General features: G+C 33.5%; 1 protein-coding gene across 9 annotated transcripts in view; it reads left to right on the forward strand.

Annotated features, from left to right (window-relative positions):
* SYT1 (synaptotagmin 1) overlaps window positions 1–18,314 on the forward strand; it is a 662,757-nt gene that overhangs the window by 136,869 nt on the left and 507,574 nt on the right. For 4 of the 9 annotated variants that reach the window (XM_074270846.1, XM_074270840.1, XM_074270842.1 and 1 more), the window contains one exon: window positions 5,765–5,884. The exons of the other annotated variants lie outside the window; for them this stretch is intronic. The gene's annotated coding sequence lies outside the window, so the exon portion shown is untranslated. The remainder of the gene's footprint in view (window positions 1–5,764; window positions 5,885–18,314) is intronic. 9 annotated transcript variants of the gene reach the window in all.

Raw genomic sequence — 18,314 nt, forward strand, 5'->3', positions numbered from 1 at the left:
CCTTCCCAACAATCCCCCCAAGTCTATTTGCTTACTCCTCTCTCTCTCTCTCCTGAGATTATGCCTTTGTTAGGGAATGTTCTACAGAAGATTTCTAAATTTGGAGGGAGGTCAGTCTAGATGAATTCCAAGGTATCTTCCAACTCTGAGAGTTTCAGATTGTTAGCAATGTAAGCTACACATGCTGTGTGCCCTTGGAGAGGCTTATGAGCTGAAAGAAACAAAGATTGCGACATGGGAGTAGGATCTAGGCAGAGCTTTTTTGAAAAATAATAATTGTTAATAGGCATGAAGGAGAGAGGATACTCAGCATGAGAGAAGGAAGAAGAAGAAAAAGGAGGAGGAGGAGGAGAACAGGAAAGGTAGAGCTCTGATAGGACAGGAGAATTGTCTTGAGGAGTATTGGTAAGCCTGGATTAATAGATCAAGTCATCACTCAATCAGCAAGCATTTATTTGCACACCTGCTGTGTCCCATATATTATAATAGGTGCTGGTAATGTAAATACAAATACTAATAATGAAACAATATATCCTACCCAGGAGTTTACATTCTTGTGGGAGAGAGAAAAGGTTTATAAGTAAATATATGTAGCAGGTGGATAATATAGGAAGAATAAATATAAAAAGAATAAATACAGATAATGTGGCTAACTTACAAGGTAGTTAGATGAGGGAGGTATAAGCAATGGATAGGGGAAAAGAGTGGATCAGGACATGCTCCATATAAAAGCGTGTAGAAGAATAGGTCAGGGCATTCAACACTAACTACAGGAATATTTCTATAACTATAAATGTAGAATATTAGAGATTTTTGAAAATTAGTAGTTAAGAGAGATTAATCACATGAAACTTGGTTAAGAGGACATTTTCACAATTTAAATGTGAAATGTCAAAGGCGGAGCTTTAATACTAATATTGCCTCTTACTAGCTGTTTGACTTTGAATAAGTCTTTAAAAATGCCTCCATCCCCAAAGTGAAATTGAGCCATGACTATAAGTATTTAAAGATTTTGTTCACCCTAACAGTACTTTTCAATTGTTATAAGATCATTTATTACATAATTATAGTTTTGTTATATGTTGTAATTATATACTTTAAGTAATTATCAGCATTTTATTTATATTATCATGATTTAATTATAGTCATTTTCATTATTTCTGTTGTTATTTTGAAACTGGATCTCTGTATCCTATCCCAGTATCTTCCACAGTGGTAATTCATGACCTCTCTATTAACATTAATCAGCATGGAAGCTTTAACCTGCTGTTTTTATGACCCTATCTGGTTTTGCTGCTTGGGAATTCTGTTGGCCCTTTCACTGGTAAGGGCTCACTATATTGATGCTGCATTTAATGAGAACACCCAACTGCTGAACTCTAGAGATTTACCTATCACAGAACCTTCAGTAGCAATGACTATAGATGTGGCCATATGCAACTATAAACAATCTTCTCATTCTTCTTGTTCTTCTTGAGCTTGTTCTTCTCTTCTTCCTTCTCCTTTGCCATGCCCTTTTCCATCTCCCTCCTCCCCATTCTCTTCCCACTTCTTTCTTCTCCCTTTGCTTCTTCCTTCCTCCTCTCCTTTCTTTTTTCCTTCCCTCTTTTTTCTTTCTCCTCTCCTCCTCCCCTCTGCTTCTCTTTTCCATTCTTCTATTACCATTTCACATTAATTGTTTTAAAAATGTAAAAGGCAGTTAGCTATAGAGGATAAAGAAGCCATACCAAGTAGCCAAGAAGACTTAGTTTGAATCTTACCTTATCAGCTGTGGAATGCTGGCAAGTGAGCCTAGTACCCTAGGCATTTCTCGAAAGATAATTTACAGAGAAGTACCATCCTACATTGGTAGAAGAAATTTCCCTAACTTGAAGTTTGCTGTGACATCAAAATCACAGGTCCAGCCTTGAAGGGTTAAAAATCCCTTCTTCATAATAACACTTTAAGTTAGAGAGTAAAGGTATTGCCACTATATAATGAATGCAGAAATTGAAACTCACCCTGCATGCCTTGTTCTTAGCCACAAAGCATTAATTGTCAAATGGGACTTAAACCCAAATCTTCCCATTCTAAATTCAGTGAGTAAATCAAGGCCTTATCAAGAAGTAAGATTTCTCTTGTGTGACAGATAAGGATACCCATCACTCTACTCTTAGCACAGTTTAGTATTAATGATCATTGAACAATTTTTTTTCATTGACCTAATAATAAATTAGGATTCTACAAGGGTCATAGAATGATAAAATAAAGCTGGAAATCAGCTTAGGGGTCTCTGAATATAATGTTATTATTTTTATAGATTAGGAAACCAAAATACTAAAGGTAAAGTTACTTTCCTAGAGTCACATAATGACTAAGATTTCTTTGACAGAATTTAACCATGGCCTCTTGACCATAAGGCCAAATGACATATTTATTATACTATAACTGTTTTCTATGTGAAAACATTTGTGGGTTTGTGTATAGAGATTCAAATTTTCCCCTATTTATGGAAAGCAGACATGCCATATGTTTGATTTTCTGTATGAAAATACCTTTTTTAAAAAAAACCTTATTATAACATTCATCAACACTAGAGATAGTGTGCCATAGAGGAAGTATAGCCAGTGATACATTGATAAGTATTTAACAACTGACTTCTCTCTTCTTTGTTCTCCATCAAAATAGAAATAGGTAGGACATTTTATCATTTTCTTAAGTCTATGCAACCAACAAGACAATACCTCAAGCTATGATTTGTATCATTCCTGGTATATAGATGTTTGGATTGAAAATTTCTAATTGAAGAGTTGGTTGGAGCTAGCTAGCACATCTCTGAAAAAACAGAACCATCTCTGAAAAGTAAACAGGAGACTGGGAAAGAGTAAGGCATGAACCCAAGCACAAACTCCATCTTTTATCAGTTAGGGTATCTTAAAAATCTTTTTTTTTTTCTGAGTCTGTTCCTTTTTTTCCTAAATAAGGATAATGCTTGTAAAAAAAAATGTAAAATCATTATTTGTTTTATAAATAAGTTATCATTATTTAAATAAATGAATAAATAAAATTATTTAAATAAATGATAGATATTTCCTATTCATAGATGAATAATAACATATTCTTGAAAAATAAATATTCAATTAAAGATTAATTTAAAGCAAGAACTTTAAGAAATGAACTCTAGATGTAATTAAGGCCTCAATTCATGCTATATTTAGTAAAGTATTTCTAGATTTTACAAATTTATTTAGTAATCTCATTGATAGTAAAAATCAGGAGTCCTGTGTGAGCTTGGAATGTTCTTAGCCATTGTGAACTTTCATCTATGCTATTTACTAAATAATTCCTATGGTCACTTTTTTTTTTTTCCCTGAGGCTGGAGTTAAGTCACTTGCCCAGGGTCACACAGCTAGGAAGTGTTAAGTGTCTGAGACCAGATTTGAACTCGGGTCCTCCTGAATTCAAGGCTGGTGCTCTATCCACTGTGCCACCTGGCTGCCCCCTATGGTCACTTTCTATCATAATTATTTATATTTTGATCATATCCTATAATAGTCTTGGAGCTAGAAGTGGCTTCCACATTTGTTCAAATTCTTCAGCTTCCTCAGATGAAGAAACCAAGGGGCAGTCAGTTTAGGTCATTTGTCCCAAGTCAAAGACATAGTAAACAGCAGAACTGTAATATTAAAAAGTGCTGAAAATAGTTCACAAAATGTTAATTAACTTAAAAAGTAGAGTTAAATAGACTTACAATCTTCCTATTTTATCCCAAGCCCTCCAATCCTCATTACCTTCTTTCACTTCTTTAAAGTGCTTTTTAGACTCATTCACAGCTATATAAATGCCAGCCATTATTATTCACTTACATTCCCACTAGGCAACTAGAGCGAACATGCACTTTAATAATCCTTTTCTTTAATTCTCTGCTTTTAAAAATGGACATTAATTAGCCTTTCTTCTCATAGTAATTAGCTGGTGTTTAGTCTGCAATGTGATCATTTATAAAATCAGCTACCTAGATCATAAACCATCATAATCTCTATTTTCTTCTAATATCTTTGAGCCAAACAGCCTTCCCAGACAAATGGACTACAGGGATAGTAATGTATTGGTATTATTGGTAGAAGTTGCCTTCATCAGTATCACAGACCTGGGCCAAAACAAAAGCAAAAAAATGGCTATTAATTGAGCTGAATAAGATCATTGCTTCCGAATTTAGTATTCCTTCTACTATATAATATCCCATGTTCTTGTTATATCTCATTACAGTATGAAGGTGACTGAATGCTCAAAGGAAGGCATTGATGATTTATTGTTCAAAACAATATATTATTTCTCCTTTCCTTGATTCTTTCTCTACCTTTCCTCCTTTCTTTGTCTTGCAAAAGATAGAGCAACAGGACTGGAGTCAGAAAAATCTGAGTTCTAATACCATCTCAGACACTTAGTAATTATATGACTGTAGGCCTTTGTGCTTAAGTGCCCCCCTCTACAGATCTTGTATTGGCAGGGATATTTATTATTATTATTATTATTTTACTTTGTTTTGTTTTTTGCTGAGCCTTGATTTTTACCTTAGCTATGTGTCAAAATACATAATAATGCTATAACTTATACATTAAGTTAAGTAACTTAACCTCTGTCTAAGTATAACTCAGTTACAGAATGAGTGTAAAAAATAGCACCTACTTTTCCACAAATGTTATAAGGATCAAATGCAATAATATTTTTAACGTCTTAGTACAGTACCTAATGCACAGTAGACATTTAAATGCTTGTGAAGTTACCTACTTGGTTTTAGCCCTCCTGCAACTAAGAACTTTGAAATCTACCATAGTTATGCACTATTCTGTCTATCAAATGAGTTATCAGATTATTCAGCATGATAATTTATTATTTTAATAATTATTTTACTGAATATAAGAAATATCTGCTTCTAAATAAATTTACTGTATATTCTCTTTCACATAGTGGATAAACAAAGAGTTCAGAAAGGGATATCATTAAATATAGACCTTGTGTTAAAGCCATATGTATATATTTTGATCATTAATTTTGTGGTATTTAGCGCTTGACTTCAAGGAATTCTCCATTTTTGAAAAGATAATATGATTTTTATTGTGTTTTAACACATATATTTCATATTTAATATATTTGCATTTGTTATTTTTTAACAATTAAAAATTTTTACTTCCTGCATTTAATGAAAATTAAGAAAAAAATAGGAGTCCAAAGAAAATGATAGCCTTTTTAAGTATCTTTACCTCTCAATTAATTTCCTGCCTAGGTAAAATAGGCAGACATTTGCTATTGACAAAAATAAGAAAAGTTTCATAAATAATAGTGAGTTCAGTTGACTTTTCAACAATTATAAAAAGAAAGGCAAAACTGCCTGACACTGAGGTATCCTAACATGGAGACTTGTTAACAAAACAAAGTGGGAATTGCTTAGAGATAATTCCCCAGGGTTATTAATTCCCAGGGGTTGCAATCTATGACAAGGACTAGCTATTTTTCCTTTTAATACTTGTGCCAGTGCATAGGAAGATGTGTGTGTGTGTGTGTGTGTGTGTATGTGTTTGTGTGAATATGATTCATACCTAATAGCTCTTAGTCTGGAGCACCTAACACAACCAGGAACTGAGAAGCCTGTAAATAATAAATTAACATTTTAAACAACAGTCTTGTGTGTGTACAAGGAGTTAATAGTGAAAGCAGGTGGAGAGTAGCAAGCCAGCTTTTTCATGAGTTCTCTATCTTTCTGTCACTCTCTTTCTCTCTCAAGGGACAAAGAAAGAGGAAAAAAGAAGAGCTTGATTGGCAGACAGTCTAGACCCATATTGGAAGACTATTCATTTGGTGATCAAGCCTTCTAGTAAAATTACTCTGGTGCTGCCCACAAAAGGTATTTGAAACATATCAGAACTGTTTGTCACCTTTTGAAGTTGGTGGTGGTTGTGCTAAATTTTTAGTGTTCTTTCCACATTCTCTATCTGTGAAATGCAAAAGAAAGCAGGATGCTTTTGTGCAAGAAAAATGAAGATGATCTATTTATTTTCCATGGAAGAATATGTCTTTGATATTCAGGGATTTGTCAAATTACTTCAAGCATTGAAGCCATACCATTAATGGTTTTGAAGAGATGATTCATTTTACTGGTGAATTTTCTCATTATGTAGGAAATGTTTGCTTTTTCTTACTATTATTTTGTGCTTCATCAGATGCCAAGTTGTTTTGCTTCATTATCCATAGATGATCTTGAGCAGTCTTGCATCATTAAAAAAAATATGCTGTGGCATCTGCCTTTGTCCTTGAGTGCCCCCTCTACAGATCTCCCTTAGCACAAGTGTTTATTATTATTATTTTGTTTTGTTTTTGTTTTTGTGTTTTTCTGAGGCTTGATTTTTATTTTAGTTATGTGTCAAATGGATAGTAATGCTATCACTTGTGCATTAATCATTATTAGAGTTATATAAATATGAATGCAATCTACTATTATGTCTCTCTACTGACCTATCTTTTTCTATATCTAAATATACACACATATTTGTATAGAGGACTGATCTCAGAGTGAAGAAGGCTTAGATATATATCCTGTCTTTGCATATAGTGTCACTTACTATTCTGTAATATAGGAGATAAAAGTTTGTTCTCATATAACATGAACTATGAATTGACACATACTAAATATTTATTTATGGCAGGTGGGTGGCACGTAAGATAGAATACCACATGAAGTCAGGAAGATGAGTTTTCCTTAGTTCAAATTTGGCCTCAGACACTTACTAGCTATGTGATATCCTGGATAAGTCATTGAACCCTGTTTGCTTCAGTTTCTTCATCTGTAAAATGAACTGGAGAAGGAAATGGCAAACCATTCTAGTATCTTTGCCAAGAAAATGGAGTCAGAAAAAAAATTAGACAAGACTGAAAGAACTGAACAACAATAAAATTTTAGGAAAACAAAGCTCCTCTCCAAGATTTTCATTGCTTATTTGTAAAATAAGGCAATTTTCTTTTAAGTCCATCTATGATCTTATAGATATGGGCTAGAAATTCCTGAGTTACTATTTTTTGCAGGAATTCTTAAAATCCTTTGAATGTTAAAGGCTGCTGAACCCTATGAATCCTTCTTACAATCATGTTTTTAAATTTATAAAATAAAACAAAGGATTAAAAAGGAAACCAATTATATTGAAATGAAGTTAATCAAAAAAATAATAATTTTATAGATGAAGAAGCTGAGCCTCCAAGAGGCTCTTAATCTTATCATAGATAGCAAAAATAAGAGTCAGGATTTAGGTTTCCCAAAGTGTGCATGGCTAGTAAGCTTTAGTATTGGGAATCAAACAGACCTCATGGCTCCAAATCTATTAATCTTTCTATTTGATTTTTTTTGCCTCTAATAAATAATTGTATAGATGTGTGTGTGTGTTTAAAAGCCTCAACTATTCTGACAGACAAAATCAACTGAGCTTTATTTTTTTTTTTGTAAATAATTTCCATAATGATGATGTAGAATTGTTGAGGTTTTCAATCATTTGGTAATAAAGAGCTTCACTATAGGCCTTGACATTATTGAAATGAGTTGTGCTTTGTGTTATGCAGTTTTTGCAATATTTCTATTCTATTCCTTTCTGTTTGGATGCCAAATGGTGCTTTCTTCTATTAGGATTAGTCTCAGAAAGTTAGAATTAGAAATCAGGTGACAGGCAGATATTTATAAAAGAAGGACATGAATAGGATAGCAAATAATTGGTCAGAGAAAAGTCAAAGATAAAATATATTTTCATAAACAACCATATTCCCTAGGAAATTAAGCTGCTTATTCTGGATAACCTCCTTCACTCTCTTTCTTCATGAGATTATTCTTGTGTTCTGATGCCAAAATGGTAGTTTTATCAAGATGTGCAATATGAAGACAGCTCAGTGTGATTCATGAGAGCTAGTAGTTAAATTTAGGACATATTTAAACCCCAGAAATCAATAAATGCTACAAATCAGGACTTTGCTAATTGCTAATTGTTTTGCTAATTTTCACAACTTAAAGTTATAAAGAAAATGTTAATAATGCAGTTTAAACTTAAAAAATATCTTTTGTCTTTTTTTGATGAAGCAGTTGTTAAATATGTACAAGCATACTATTGATTGTGGTGTTTTCTAAATATATTGATATCATCTATCAATATCACTATCATAGAGCTAGAGCAAGTAGATGTCCCATGGATAAAGTACTGGGCTTAGAGTCAGCAAGAACTGAGTTCAATCCCTGCTTCAGACATTTACTAACTGTATGATCATGGACAAGTCATTTAACTAGGTTTGATTCGGTTTCATCAGTTTCTCATCTCTGTTTTTTTGTTTTGTTTTGTTTTGTTTGTTTGTTTTTTCCCAAAGCTGGATTAATGACCTAGTAAGGACTGAAAATTTTTTCTCCTAGGCTTTCCTATATCTATATCTATTTGTATGTATATGTATGTATATATGTATGTCTATGTAATATGTATATTGTGTGTCTGAAGACATATATGGAAGAAATTTTAAACAGAATATAAGCTTAGAGAATTAGTAGCCCTTGGTGTTTTTAGTTCAAATGAAATAGATGTTATCTGTTAGGTTTTGATAGGCCAATCTTAAATTAAATATGCATTTTCAAGAGACATATGGAACAAAGAAATGTCTTTTGAGCCATGCAAAGTCAGAATGCTATCACCTCGGGCACTAGGAAGGAGCAAACAGCAGCTTTCATTCTGCTTAGGATGGTAAGGAGGAAGGTGAGTGACCTATAAAATTAAATCTTGCTGCCTACATGGCAGATTCTGACATATCCAACAGCAGTTAAGAAAGTGAAAACTGTCAAAGAATTGCTTGTTTTGTTTTGTTTTGTTTTGTTTTATTTTTAGTGATGCAGGGTTACCTCATTCTAAGTAACCCATATTTTCAGGAAAGATAAATATAATTCAAAATCTATTTCAGACTTATAAGGCAATCTTTTACTTATGGGAACCCCATGGTGAATTATTTTTATAAAGCAAATGATATTTGTGTAGTATGGATAATTATTCCTGAATTATCTGATTTTTAATTTGATTTTCTTTGTTGTACTCAGCAACAAAAGTTTGTGTGTTTAGAATTCTGAATACATTTTTCAGGAGGAAAAATCTGTCTATATAAGAATTTCTTTTTTTCTGTTCTATGCTTAATTGTTATGAGGTCTCCTTTTCTAATGCATAGGGGAGAATTGGGGCAGTTAGGTGAGACAGTGGAAAGAGTCTAGGCAGAGAATCAGGAAACCTTATCTTCATGAGCTCAAATCTGACTTCAGACACTCATTAAGTATGTGGCCCTGGACAAGTCAGTTAATCCTATTTGCCTCAGTTCTTCACCTGTAAAATGAGCTGGAGAATAAAATGAAAACTACTCCAGTATTTCTGCCAAGATAAGTCTAAATGTGGTCATGAGAGTTGGACAAGACTGAAAAATAACAACAACCAAAAAAGGTACTTAAGAGGCAAATAGATATTTATTCGTTAAAAATGCATGCTTTTCAAAAAGTTTGTCAGGTTTGCCAATTAGGCCCACAAAATTCTATTTATTATATTTCTTACTTGGAGATTCTGTAATTTCATCAGTGTAGGTTCTCCCTCAAGCTCCTAATGGCACCTCTTCCATTCCTTAATAGACTGCTTTAATAAATTTCCATGGCTCAAACTTTTATCTGGCAGTTTGGTCTCTATCAATGAGCTTCCTTTAATTTAAATGAGCTAGTTGTCCAATAACAAACATAGAGCCCAGTAAACCAAATATTTCCTAGCTTATTTCAATTCATGTCTAGCATTAAGATCACTTGTTAACAAAAGACCAATGTCCAAGGAATTAGGCCTGTTTTTCATGTAGCTACCTGATAGAGGCAAAGGTGTCTTTCTCGGGCGTATAATTGGAGTGGAACAACTGGAGTTTTACTTACAAGAACAAAATTTTGAGGGTCGGATAATATAACTGCAAGGTGTTTTTTTTGCCCTCCTGTCTTTGATCATACTCTTTTTGTGTTCTTCTTCTGCCTTACTTCAGCCTGGCTTTCTCTTGAGTATATTTTCTCCTCTATGTGATCACATCTCCCTTTCTTCTTACAAATGGTAAACAAGAAATCTCATCTTAATCTAGGGTGGATATCTTCACTTTGGTGATCATATTTCAGGTAAGCCTTACATATCTTACCACATGTAAAAGAATTATTATGGCTCTGGATTAGCCAATCAGTGATTCATCTTATAGTAACAACAGGACTTAGCATCTCAGTGATGAAAATGAAAAATAATGGTTGTCATATTGCTGAAGGCATCAGAAAAAATTGGGTTGTGAGGACCTCTTTTTTTTATACACAAAATAAAGTTTACACCCAAAATAGATAGAGGAGAAATAGGTCATATGTTTATGAATTTTAAGCTCTATTTTGTGTAACTCTCTCATCTGTTAATCCCTTTATGGTATTGGAGATGGAAAGGATCTTTGAAGTCATTGACTCCAATCCTCTCATTTGACAAATGAGGAAACTGAGACTTCAGGAAATTATGTGACTTGCCTACAATAGGATGACAGAATTTAAATACAGTTCTTCATGGTTTCAACTCCAAATCCAGTGTCCTATCAACTCAAAGAATAACTTTCAAAATATTAAAACCTTTAGAGCTTTTTTGTTGTTATTTACTCATATATTTAGTTCAAACTCTTCATGACCCCATTTGGGATTTTCTTGAAAAAGATACTCAATTAATTTGCCATTTCCTTCTCCATTTTATAGTTGAGAAAACTGAGTTGAGTAAATTGACTTGCTCAAGGTCACAAGCTAGTAGTTGAGATCATTTTTGAATTTCATTCACTGTGCCACCTAACTGCCTTAGATAAGAAATAACTAGTATTCAGAAAACAACCCAGATTAGATATAATAAATGATAATTGCAGTAGAAGAAATCTGCCTTGAATAATTAAGATAATTTTCACATGTAGTGGTATTTATAGTTGTTTTTATTATGTATGATTTTTTTTAATGGGAATATAAAATACTTCTGATTCTAGTGAGGAAAAACAAATACGTCATCACTTTCAAGCTGCTTTATATACTTTAGATTTCTTTTCCATAAAATCTAAGTATGATTTTGCACAATTTGTGTTTGGATGTTGAAGTTTAAGCAGTTGCATTAGATCCTATATGCACATCTCATCCCACTCTAAACCCCAGGTAATTTATGACCAAGCAAACTTTACAAATATACACAGGATCTATTGTAAAGATCATTTGACCATAGATCAACAATTATTGTTTATAAGGGAAACAGATAATGAAAAGCAAAGAAAAAAGTATATTAAAAAGGATAGTGATATTTTTAAAAACCTGTGAGGGGAAAATGAGGATGTGAGACAATGCAGAGATGGGTTAAATGACAGAAATGTATTTCAGATGCTAGAACACTGAACTCTGGATAGCTGCCAGTTTCCAAACATCATATAAGTCTTGTCAATCTTCTTGTAATGGTGCCATTTCTAATTTTGTGCTAAGTATTTGAATTAAGTGTGGCTCAGTAATTCATTTTGCATCAACAATGTGGTTTTCATAATTTTTACTATTGTAGGGATTATTTTTGGCTGAAGCATTATACATTCCTGACCTTAAAAATGTTTGTGACATGGAATTTTGTGTCTAGTTGCCAGTAAACTGGACTTAAAGAAAGTTCCACCTACTCAGCTATAAAGGCTTTATCTACAACTGAGTGGAGTTAAAGATCAAATTTATTGCCAGCATATCTTTACACATCATTGAGGTGAACCATTTATGATTCCAGATTGATATTTGGAGATAGGTGATTACATGGCTTGAAAAATAGAGGCTATATTCATCATTTAATTATTTCTCTATCTAAACTATAACACTGCCTGAGTTTGGAAAGTAGCTTTAGAAGTTAAAGCATAGTTTTCTTCAGAGACCTTTTTTTGATTAGATTCTTTGTATTCCACTCAGTTACATATTCCGTATTACATAGAAGGTTATATATCTTTAAAGTGCAGCTTATTCTGTGATTATTCAAGGATATGAACAACAACCAACCTAAGATACTTCTTTGGGAGAAGCAATTTGATGTAGTGGGAAGTGCTGAATTTGGAGTGAGAAGACAGTTATCTCTGCTGATTCATACCTGTTTGATCTTGGATAAGTCCCTTATCTCTGGGACTCACTTTTTTTTTTTTTTTTTTTTTTTGTAAAATAAAGGAATTAGATTGAATGGCAAAGGAAATACTTTCAAGCCTTTTCTCTGTGATCTGGTGAAACTCATTTGCCGTGATGAATAACCAACTCAAACATTTATTAAGTACTTATTATGCATAAAATATTATGCTACACAATGGTGGTATGAAGATTAAAAAAAAAAGTCTCTATGCTCAAAAAGCTTGTTATTATTTAGTCCTTCCAGTTGTGTCTGACTTTTTATGATTGCATTGGAATTTCCTTGGTAAAAATACTGGAATCTCTTGTCATTACCTTCTCCAGTTTATTTTAAAGATGAAGAAACTGAGGCAAATAGGATTAAGTGAGTTGCTCAGGGGCAAAAGGCTACTTAATCTGAGACTTGATTTGAACTCAGGAAGATGAGTATACCTAACTCTAGGCCTGGCACTCAATCCATTGTACCACCTCACTGTCCTTTTCAGCTAATTTATGTGTGGAAAATACAATTTAAATGTGGTAGACAAATAAGTATTCCATAAAGCAGATTATAAAAAGTAGATAGCTAGGAAAATTTCCATCAAAAATTTGGGAGGCAGAGTTGGGGGTATGGAAGGGCTTCATGGTACTTAAATTGGACCTAAAAAGAAGAGAAAAGTTTCAATAAGCAGAGATAAAGAGGGAATGTATTCCAGGTGTGGGAAATGTCACATAAATATATACTGATAGAACAGGGTGAGTGAGATACAAGAACAAACAGTACAATTTGATTAGAGTAAAGCTTGTCTGATGGGACTAATATTTTAAGTTATGTTACTACTGTGAGGGATGTAGAAGACCCTTACCCAAAATGACTACTCAGAGATCACTCAGTAGAAGGCAGAAAAGTTGTTTATTGAAAAATCTCCAGAGGATGAGCCGCCCCATCACGAGATAAGAAAGAGAAAGCATAGGAGGGCTAAAGAAGTAGTAAAGATACATAGCTTTTATATAAGAAATTACATCACAAGTAAGAGAGAATTGAGAAGGGGAGGGGGAGGCATCTAATTGGTTGTTGCTATCTGGAGAGATTGGAATGGAAGGTTTCAAACTGTTTCCCCAAAATCACCTGATTTCTAGGAAATAGAAAATCAAGCCTTCAGGCTTATTCAAGCAGATAGTGGTCCAGCTAATAGACTAAATATGGATAAATGTCAAATACTGATAAATGTCATCAGCTCAGGTTAAATAAATATGGTTATAGCTGGCCAAGGCTCAAGTAAATACATATTATACAGGACATAGGGGAAACCCAGAAATAATGAAAATAAAAGACAGAAAAAGGATTCATATATTCTTGTAAGTTTTTCACCTTATCTCACTCTATTCCCCACACTACTAATGAGGAGAGGAAGCCTTTTCAGTATATTTTTTTAATATTGACCCAGTTTTCACAGGCCCATAAAGAGGTCCAGGATCATAGGTTATACATCTGGAGATGAAAAGGATTTCAGAGGTCATCTGATGATATAATCAATGTATTTTATACTAGGGGAAACTGAAACATGGCTGTTAAGTGACTTGCCTTAAGACACACACATTAATAAGCATCTGAGGTAAAATTTGATTCCAAGTCTAACTCTTGACCCAACTCTCTACTTACCTAAACCCTATAAATTGTTTCATTAAGAAGTATATCACTACTTAACCACAGTGTGGTCATTCTCTAGGGAAATCGATACATGTTATAGTTCATCTGAAGCTATTCAAGGGAGCTTCTTAATTCTTAGGCATAGCATGCTTGAAATGTGACCAAGGCAATTAATTAGACATTTATATGGATAATTACACCACACCAGAGATACCATGTCTCTCTGATTTTATACAAAAATATAGGTGTGTGTGTGTGTATATATGTAAATGTGTAAAATATGTATAACATTCCCAGGGCCTAACTACGTATAGTTCTACAGAGTAGATACAACTGTTCAATGATTAAAAGGAAAAGGTCTATCATAATTAAAAAGAAACAATTTTTTTTTTGTAAAAACCCCAGAATATCTGCCAACCTTTCTCATGTCCAAATAGCACTGTTAGAACTAAAGTATTTGTATATTAAAGTGATTATGTTCTGGAAAAGATTGAAAGATAGCATTCAATAGAAACAATTTAGAGAAAAATAGTTATGGAGAAAGCAAATGGGCCATAAAAAGATGAGATAACATTACTTAAAACAAAAATTTCTGTTCAAATTTTTTCTCACTCCCTTCCCCCCACCCTTGGACAGCAAGTAATCCAACATAGGTTAAACATGTTCAATTCTTAAACATATTTCCACATTTATCATGTTGTACAAGAAAAATCAGATCAAAAAGGGAAAAGAATAAGAAAGGTGTTATGGGCCAGAACTTGAAACAAGGTGCTAAGCAGAACTGAAGAGACAGTGGTTAAAATGAGTTTAGCTTTGATTTAATCCTACAACAACTAATGGTTTCCTAGTGATGTAATGGTTGGTGCATACTCAATGTGGAACATATAAGGAGGAGCTGTCAGGGCCAGAGAGGACAAGCCCACTAGAAGCTCTCTGAGTCTGAGACATATTCATTCCATCTTCAACTTTTGTTGTGGCTGGAGGCTGAAGCAGAAACCCTTGGAACTAAAGGACAACTAAGGAAGATAAAGAAGTCTTCCTTAGGCTGTCTTCCTTCACTTCTCCACTGAAACAAAGATCTGGAAGACCTCCAGAAAAACTAGCTGAGCCCTAAGTGAAAGAGACAAGACTTTGAAGGAGACAGTAAAGGATTTGGACTTTGACTCCTGGCTGCATTTGGGGTGATTGCCTTGAACTGAAAAGAAACCTGCTCCCAGAGAAGATTATATTTTTAGAGAAGAATATTGCAGAAAGGGAAAAAAGCAAGCAAACAACAACAAAAAAGGTGAAAATACTATGTTGTGATACACTTTCAGTCCCCATAGTGCTCTTTCTGTATGCAGATGACTCTCTCTGTCACAATTCTATTGGAATTGCTTTGAATCATCTTATTGTTTAAAAAAAAAAAAAAGCCAATTCCGGGGGCAGGTAGGTGGTGCCCTAAAGTCAGGAGGACCTGAATTCAAATTTGACCACAATTACTTAACACTTCCTAGCTGGGTGACCCTGGGCAAGTCACTTAACCCCAATTGTCTCAGGAAAAAAAAAAAAAAAAAAAAAAAAGTTCATCACACCTGCTAATCACATACTGTGTACAATGTTAGATTAAGTGATTTGTAAGCACTTTCCAACTATGATTCTAAAAATCTATTGAGTAAATTGTTCATAAAGTTTCACAAAAGATAATGGGTAATTTCCTTTAGGGATATTTTTTTTTCTTGTATAGCTACTATATTTGAATTTGACTCAATTTGAAAATTTGAATATGACTCAATCTCATTAAATCTTGAAGCTAGAAAGGATCTGAAGGGAAAGTTATTGAGTAAGACTATGATGAAGGGCAATGAAAAAGGCCTGAAGCTACAGGGAACATGAAGACAGAACTCAACAACAAGTCAACAAGTTTCTTTTCAACAAGTCAGGTTGAAAAGAAAAAAGGTATTATCTCTTTTAATTCTTTTTGTCTGGGTGTGATAAGGAACTTCTGAGACTTCCTATTGTCTCTAGGATGAAATACAAATTCCTTTAATTTGTGGAGGATTAACAATAGTATTCTTCTAGAGACCCAGTACAATCTTATTGTCTTTCCTATACCAACTGGGGCTCACAAAATCAAATATTAGTACAGCAAAGCAGAAAGAGGAAAGATACTTAAATTTGGATAGGAAGACCAAGGGTTAAGTACCACTTGAGCCTTTTTTAAGTTTTAATGTTTGTTTTCATAATAGCTTGCCTTTACTATATTACTATGATATGGAGCATAAATTGCATTTGAAATATCTCCGTCTAAATTCCAAATGACTAAAAATATTTTCAGCCTCCTGAGAAAGAATTGATAACATCTGAATACAGACCAAAGCTTATACTGTTTTTCTTTTTCTTTCCTTCCTTCCTTATTGCTTCCATTTCTCCTTTTTTTCTTCTCCCTTCATTCCTTCCTTCCTTCCTTCCTAGAGATATTTTTCTTCCTTTCCTTCCATTCTTCCTTCCTTTCTTTTTTTTGGTTCACAAAATGACTAATATGGAAATATATTTTACACAATTGTACATAGATAATCTATATCACATTCCTTAGCATCCCAGGGAGGAGATAGGAAGAGATAGAATTTAGAACTCAAAACTTAAAATAAAGAATGTTAAAATAGTTTTTATATGTCATTGTGGAGTAAAGAAGATATTATTAAAAAATAAAAGATAGAAGGTTAAAATGGTCCAGTCTAGTTCTTTCATTTACTCACCTGGTGACTTACTTGCCCAGGTTCATACACCTAAGTGTCTGAGAGCAGGTTTAAACTCAAGAAGATGCGTATTCTTGACTTCAGACCTGGTACTCCACTACAGTACCTAGCCACCCATTGATTTCAATAGATGGAGAGGATTCCCCATATGGATAAAATCTTATGAGATTAATAATAATAATAAAACTTGTACTACCTGTATGAGCAGGTTCTGAGAAAAGTACTATCAAAGCCTACATAAAAGTGATTAATTATTAGTAGTAATAATATAATGTTGTTATGCAGAGCCAATGAGATAATATATGAAAGGCATTTTGCAACAATGAAGTTCCATATAAATATGAATCATTTTCATTACTACTGGGGAGTGTCTTTTCCAAAAGGGGAAAAAATGTAATGGACTTTTTATGTCTTTGTATTCTAGCTTTTTGATTCTAAAATAGTGTTATAGTTTTAGCTAATTGATAATTTTTGAGTGAATAGCTAATGGAATTCTGTTAATTAATTTTGACCTTTTGTGACTGCTAGATGTTACTGTGTATAACAGTATATCAGTTTAGAACTTCACAGTGGATAAAAATTGTTTAGATTTGATATACTTCACAAGTCTAATAGTTTCTTTTAAAAATTTCATTTCTACTTTTTAAAAATCTCACATGAACATTTCTCCAAAAAACAGAAAAACAATATTGTATATGAAATCAGGAGTTTTATGTATAACTTTTAAAAATATTTTGTGACTTCTAATGAATTCAGAATGTTACTCTAATTCAATATTATACCTAGTGTGTGTGATATATTGTTAGGCACTAGATATGCAAGGTTTAAAAAATAATCTAATTTAAGGTTTCAGTCTAGTAAGCTTATAAAATGTATTTCTGATTAATAAAAATTTCATATTTATCAGATAATTTTTACAAAAATTGGTTTTGTAAAGTTTTTCCCCCCCAAATAAGACAGGATTCAGTAGGCCTATCCACTTCTCTAGTAGGATAAAAAACAAATTACTCAATTTGGTATTTGAAGCCTGTCTCCATCCTCTCTTTCAAGAGTGATAGTACATGATTCCCCCATCATACACTGTACATTCCTGCCAAGCTGTTCCCTTTTCCACCTATGTACACTTGCAAAGCTGTTTTTCCCCCATGCCTGTACTGTTCTTCCTATTTGCCTTTACAAATTCAATGTTCAGTTAAATTACCACATCCTGTTTATGATTTCCCAACTGGTGTCATTGCCTCCCCTCTCCAATCACTTCAATTACATTAGGGTGTGTGTATGTATATAGGCTTTAATAGATAAGAAGGGGGAGGCAAAGAGAAAGAGAGGGAGGTAAGAAGAGAGAATGAGAGAGGGACACACACACACACAGAGACAGAGAGAGACACACACACACACAGAGACAGAGAGAGACACACACACACACAGAGGGACAGAGAGAGAGAAAGAGAGAGAGAGACAGAGACAGAGACAGAGACAGAGACAGACAGAGAGAGGGGAGGGACAGAGACAGACAGATAGAAAGAGACATTTCTGGCACTCAGCAGACTGGCAGGCACAATGTAGGATGCTTGTGTTGAATTGAATTAATCCATGTGGAACTCAAGGACAAACCAGACTTTTCCATAAATTTAGAATAATAATAACCCTAGTTTGTACCTCACTAAATTGTTGTGAGGCTGAAAAGAAATAATGTCTGTAAACTGCTTTGCTAGCTTGAACAGGATATATAAAATGTCAGTTATTA

The sequence above is a fragment of the Sminthopsis crassicaudata genome, chromosome 5, assembly GCF_048593235.1.
Source record: "Sminthopsis crassicaudata isolate SCR6 chromosome 5, ASM4859323v1, whole genome shotgun sequence".
NCBI classification, from domain to species: Eukaryota; Metazoa; Chordata; class Mammalia; order Dasyuromorphia; family Dasyuridae; genus Sminthopsis; species Sminthopsis crassicaudata.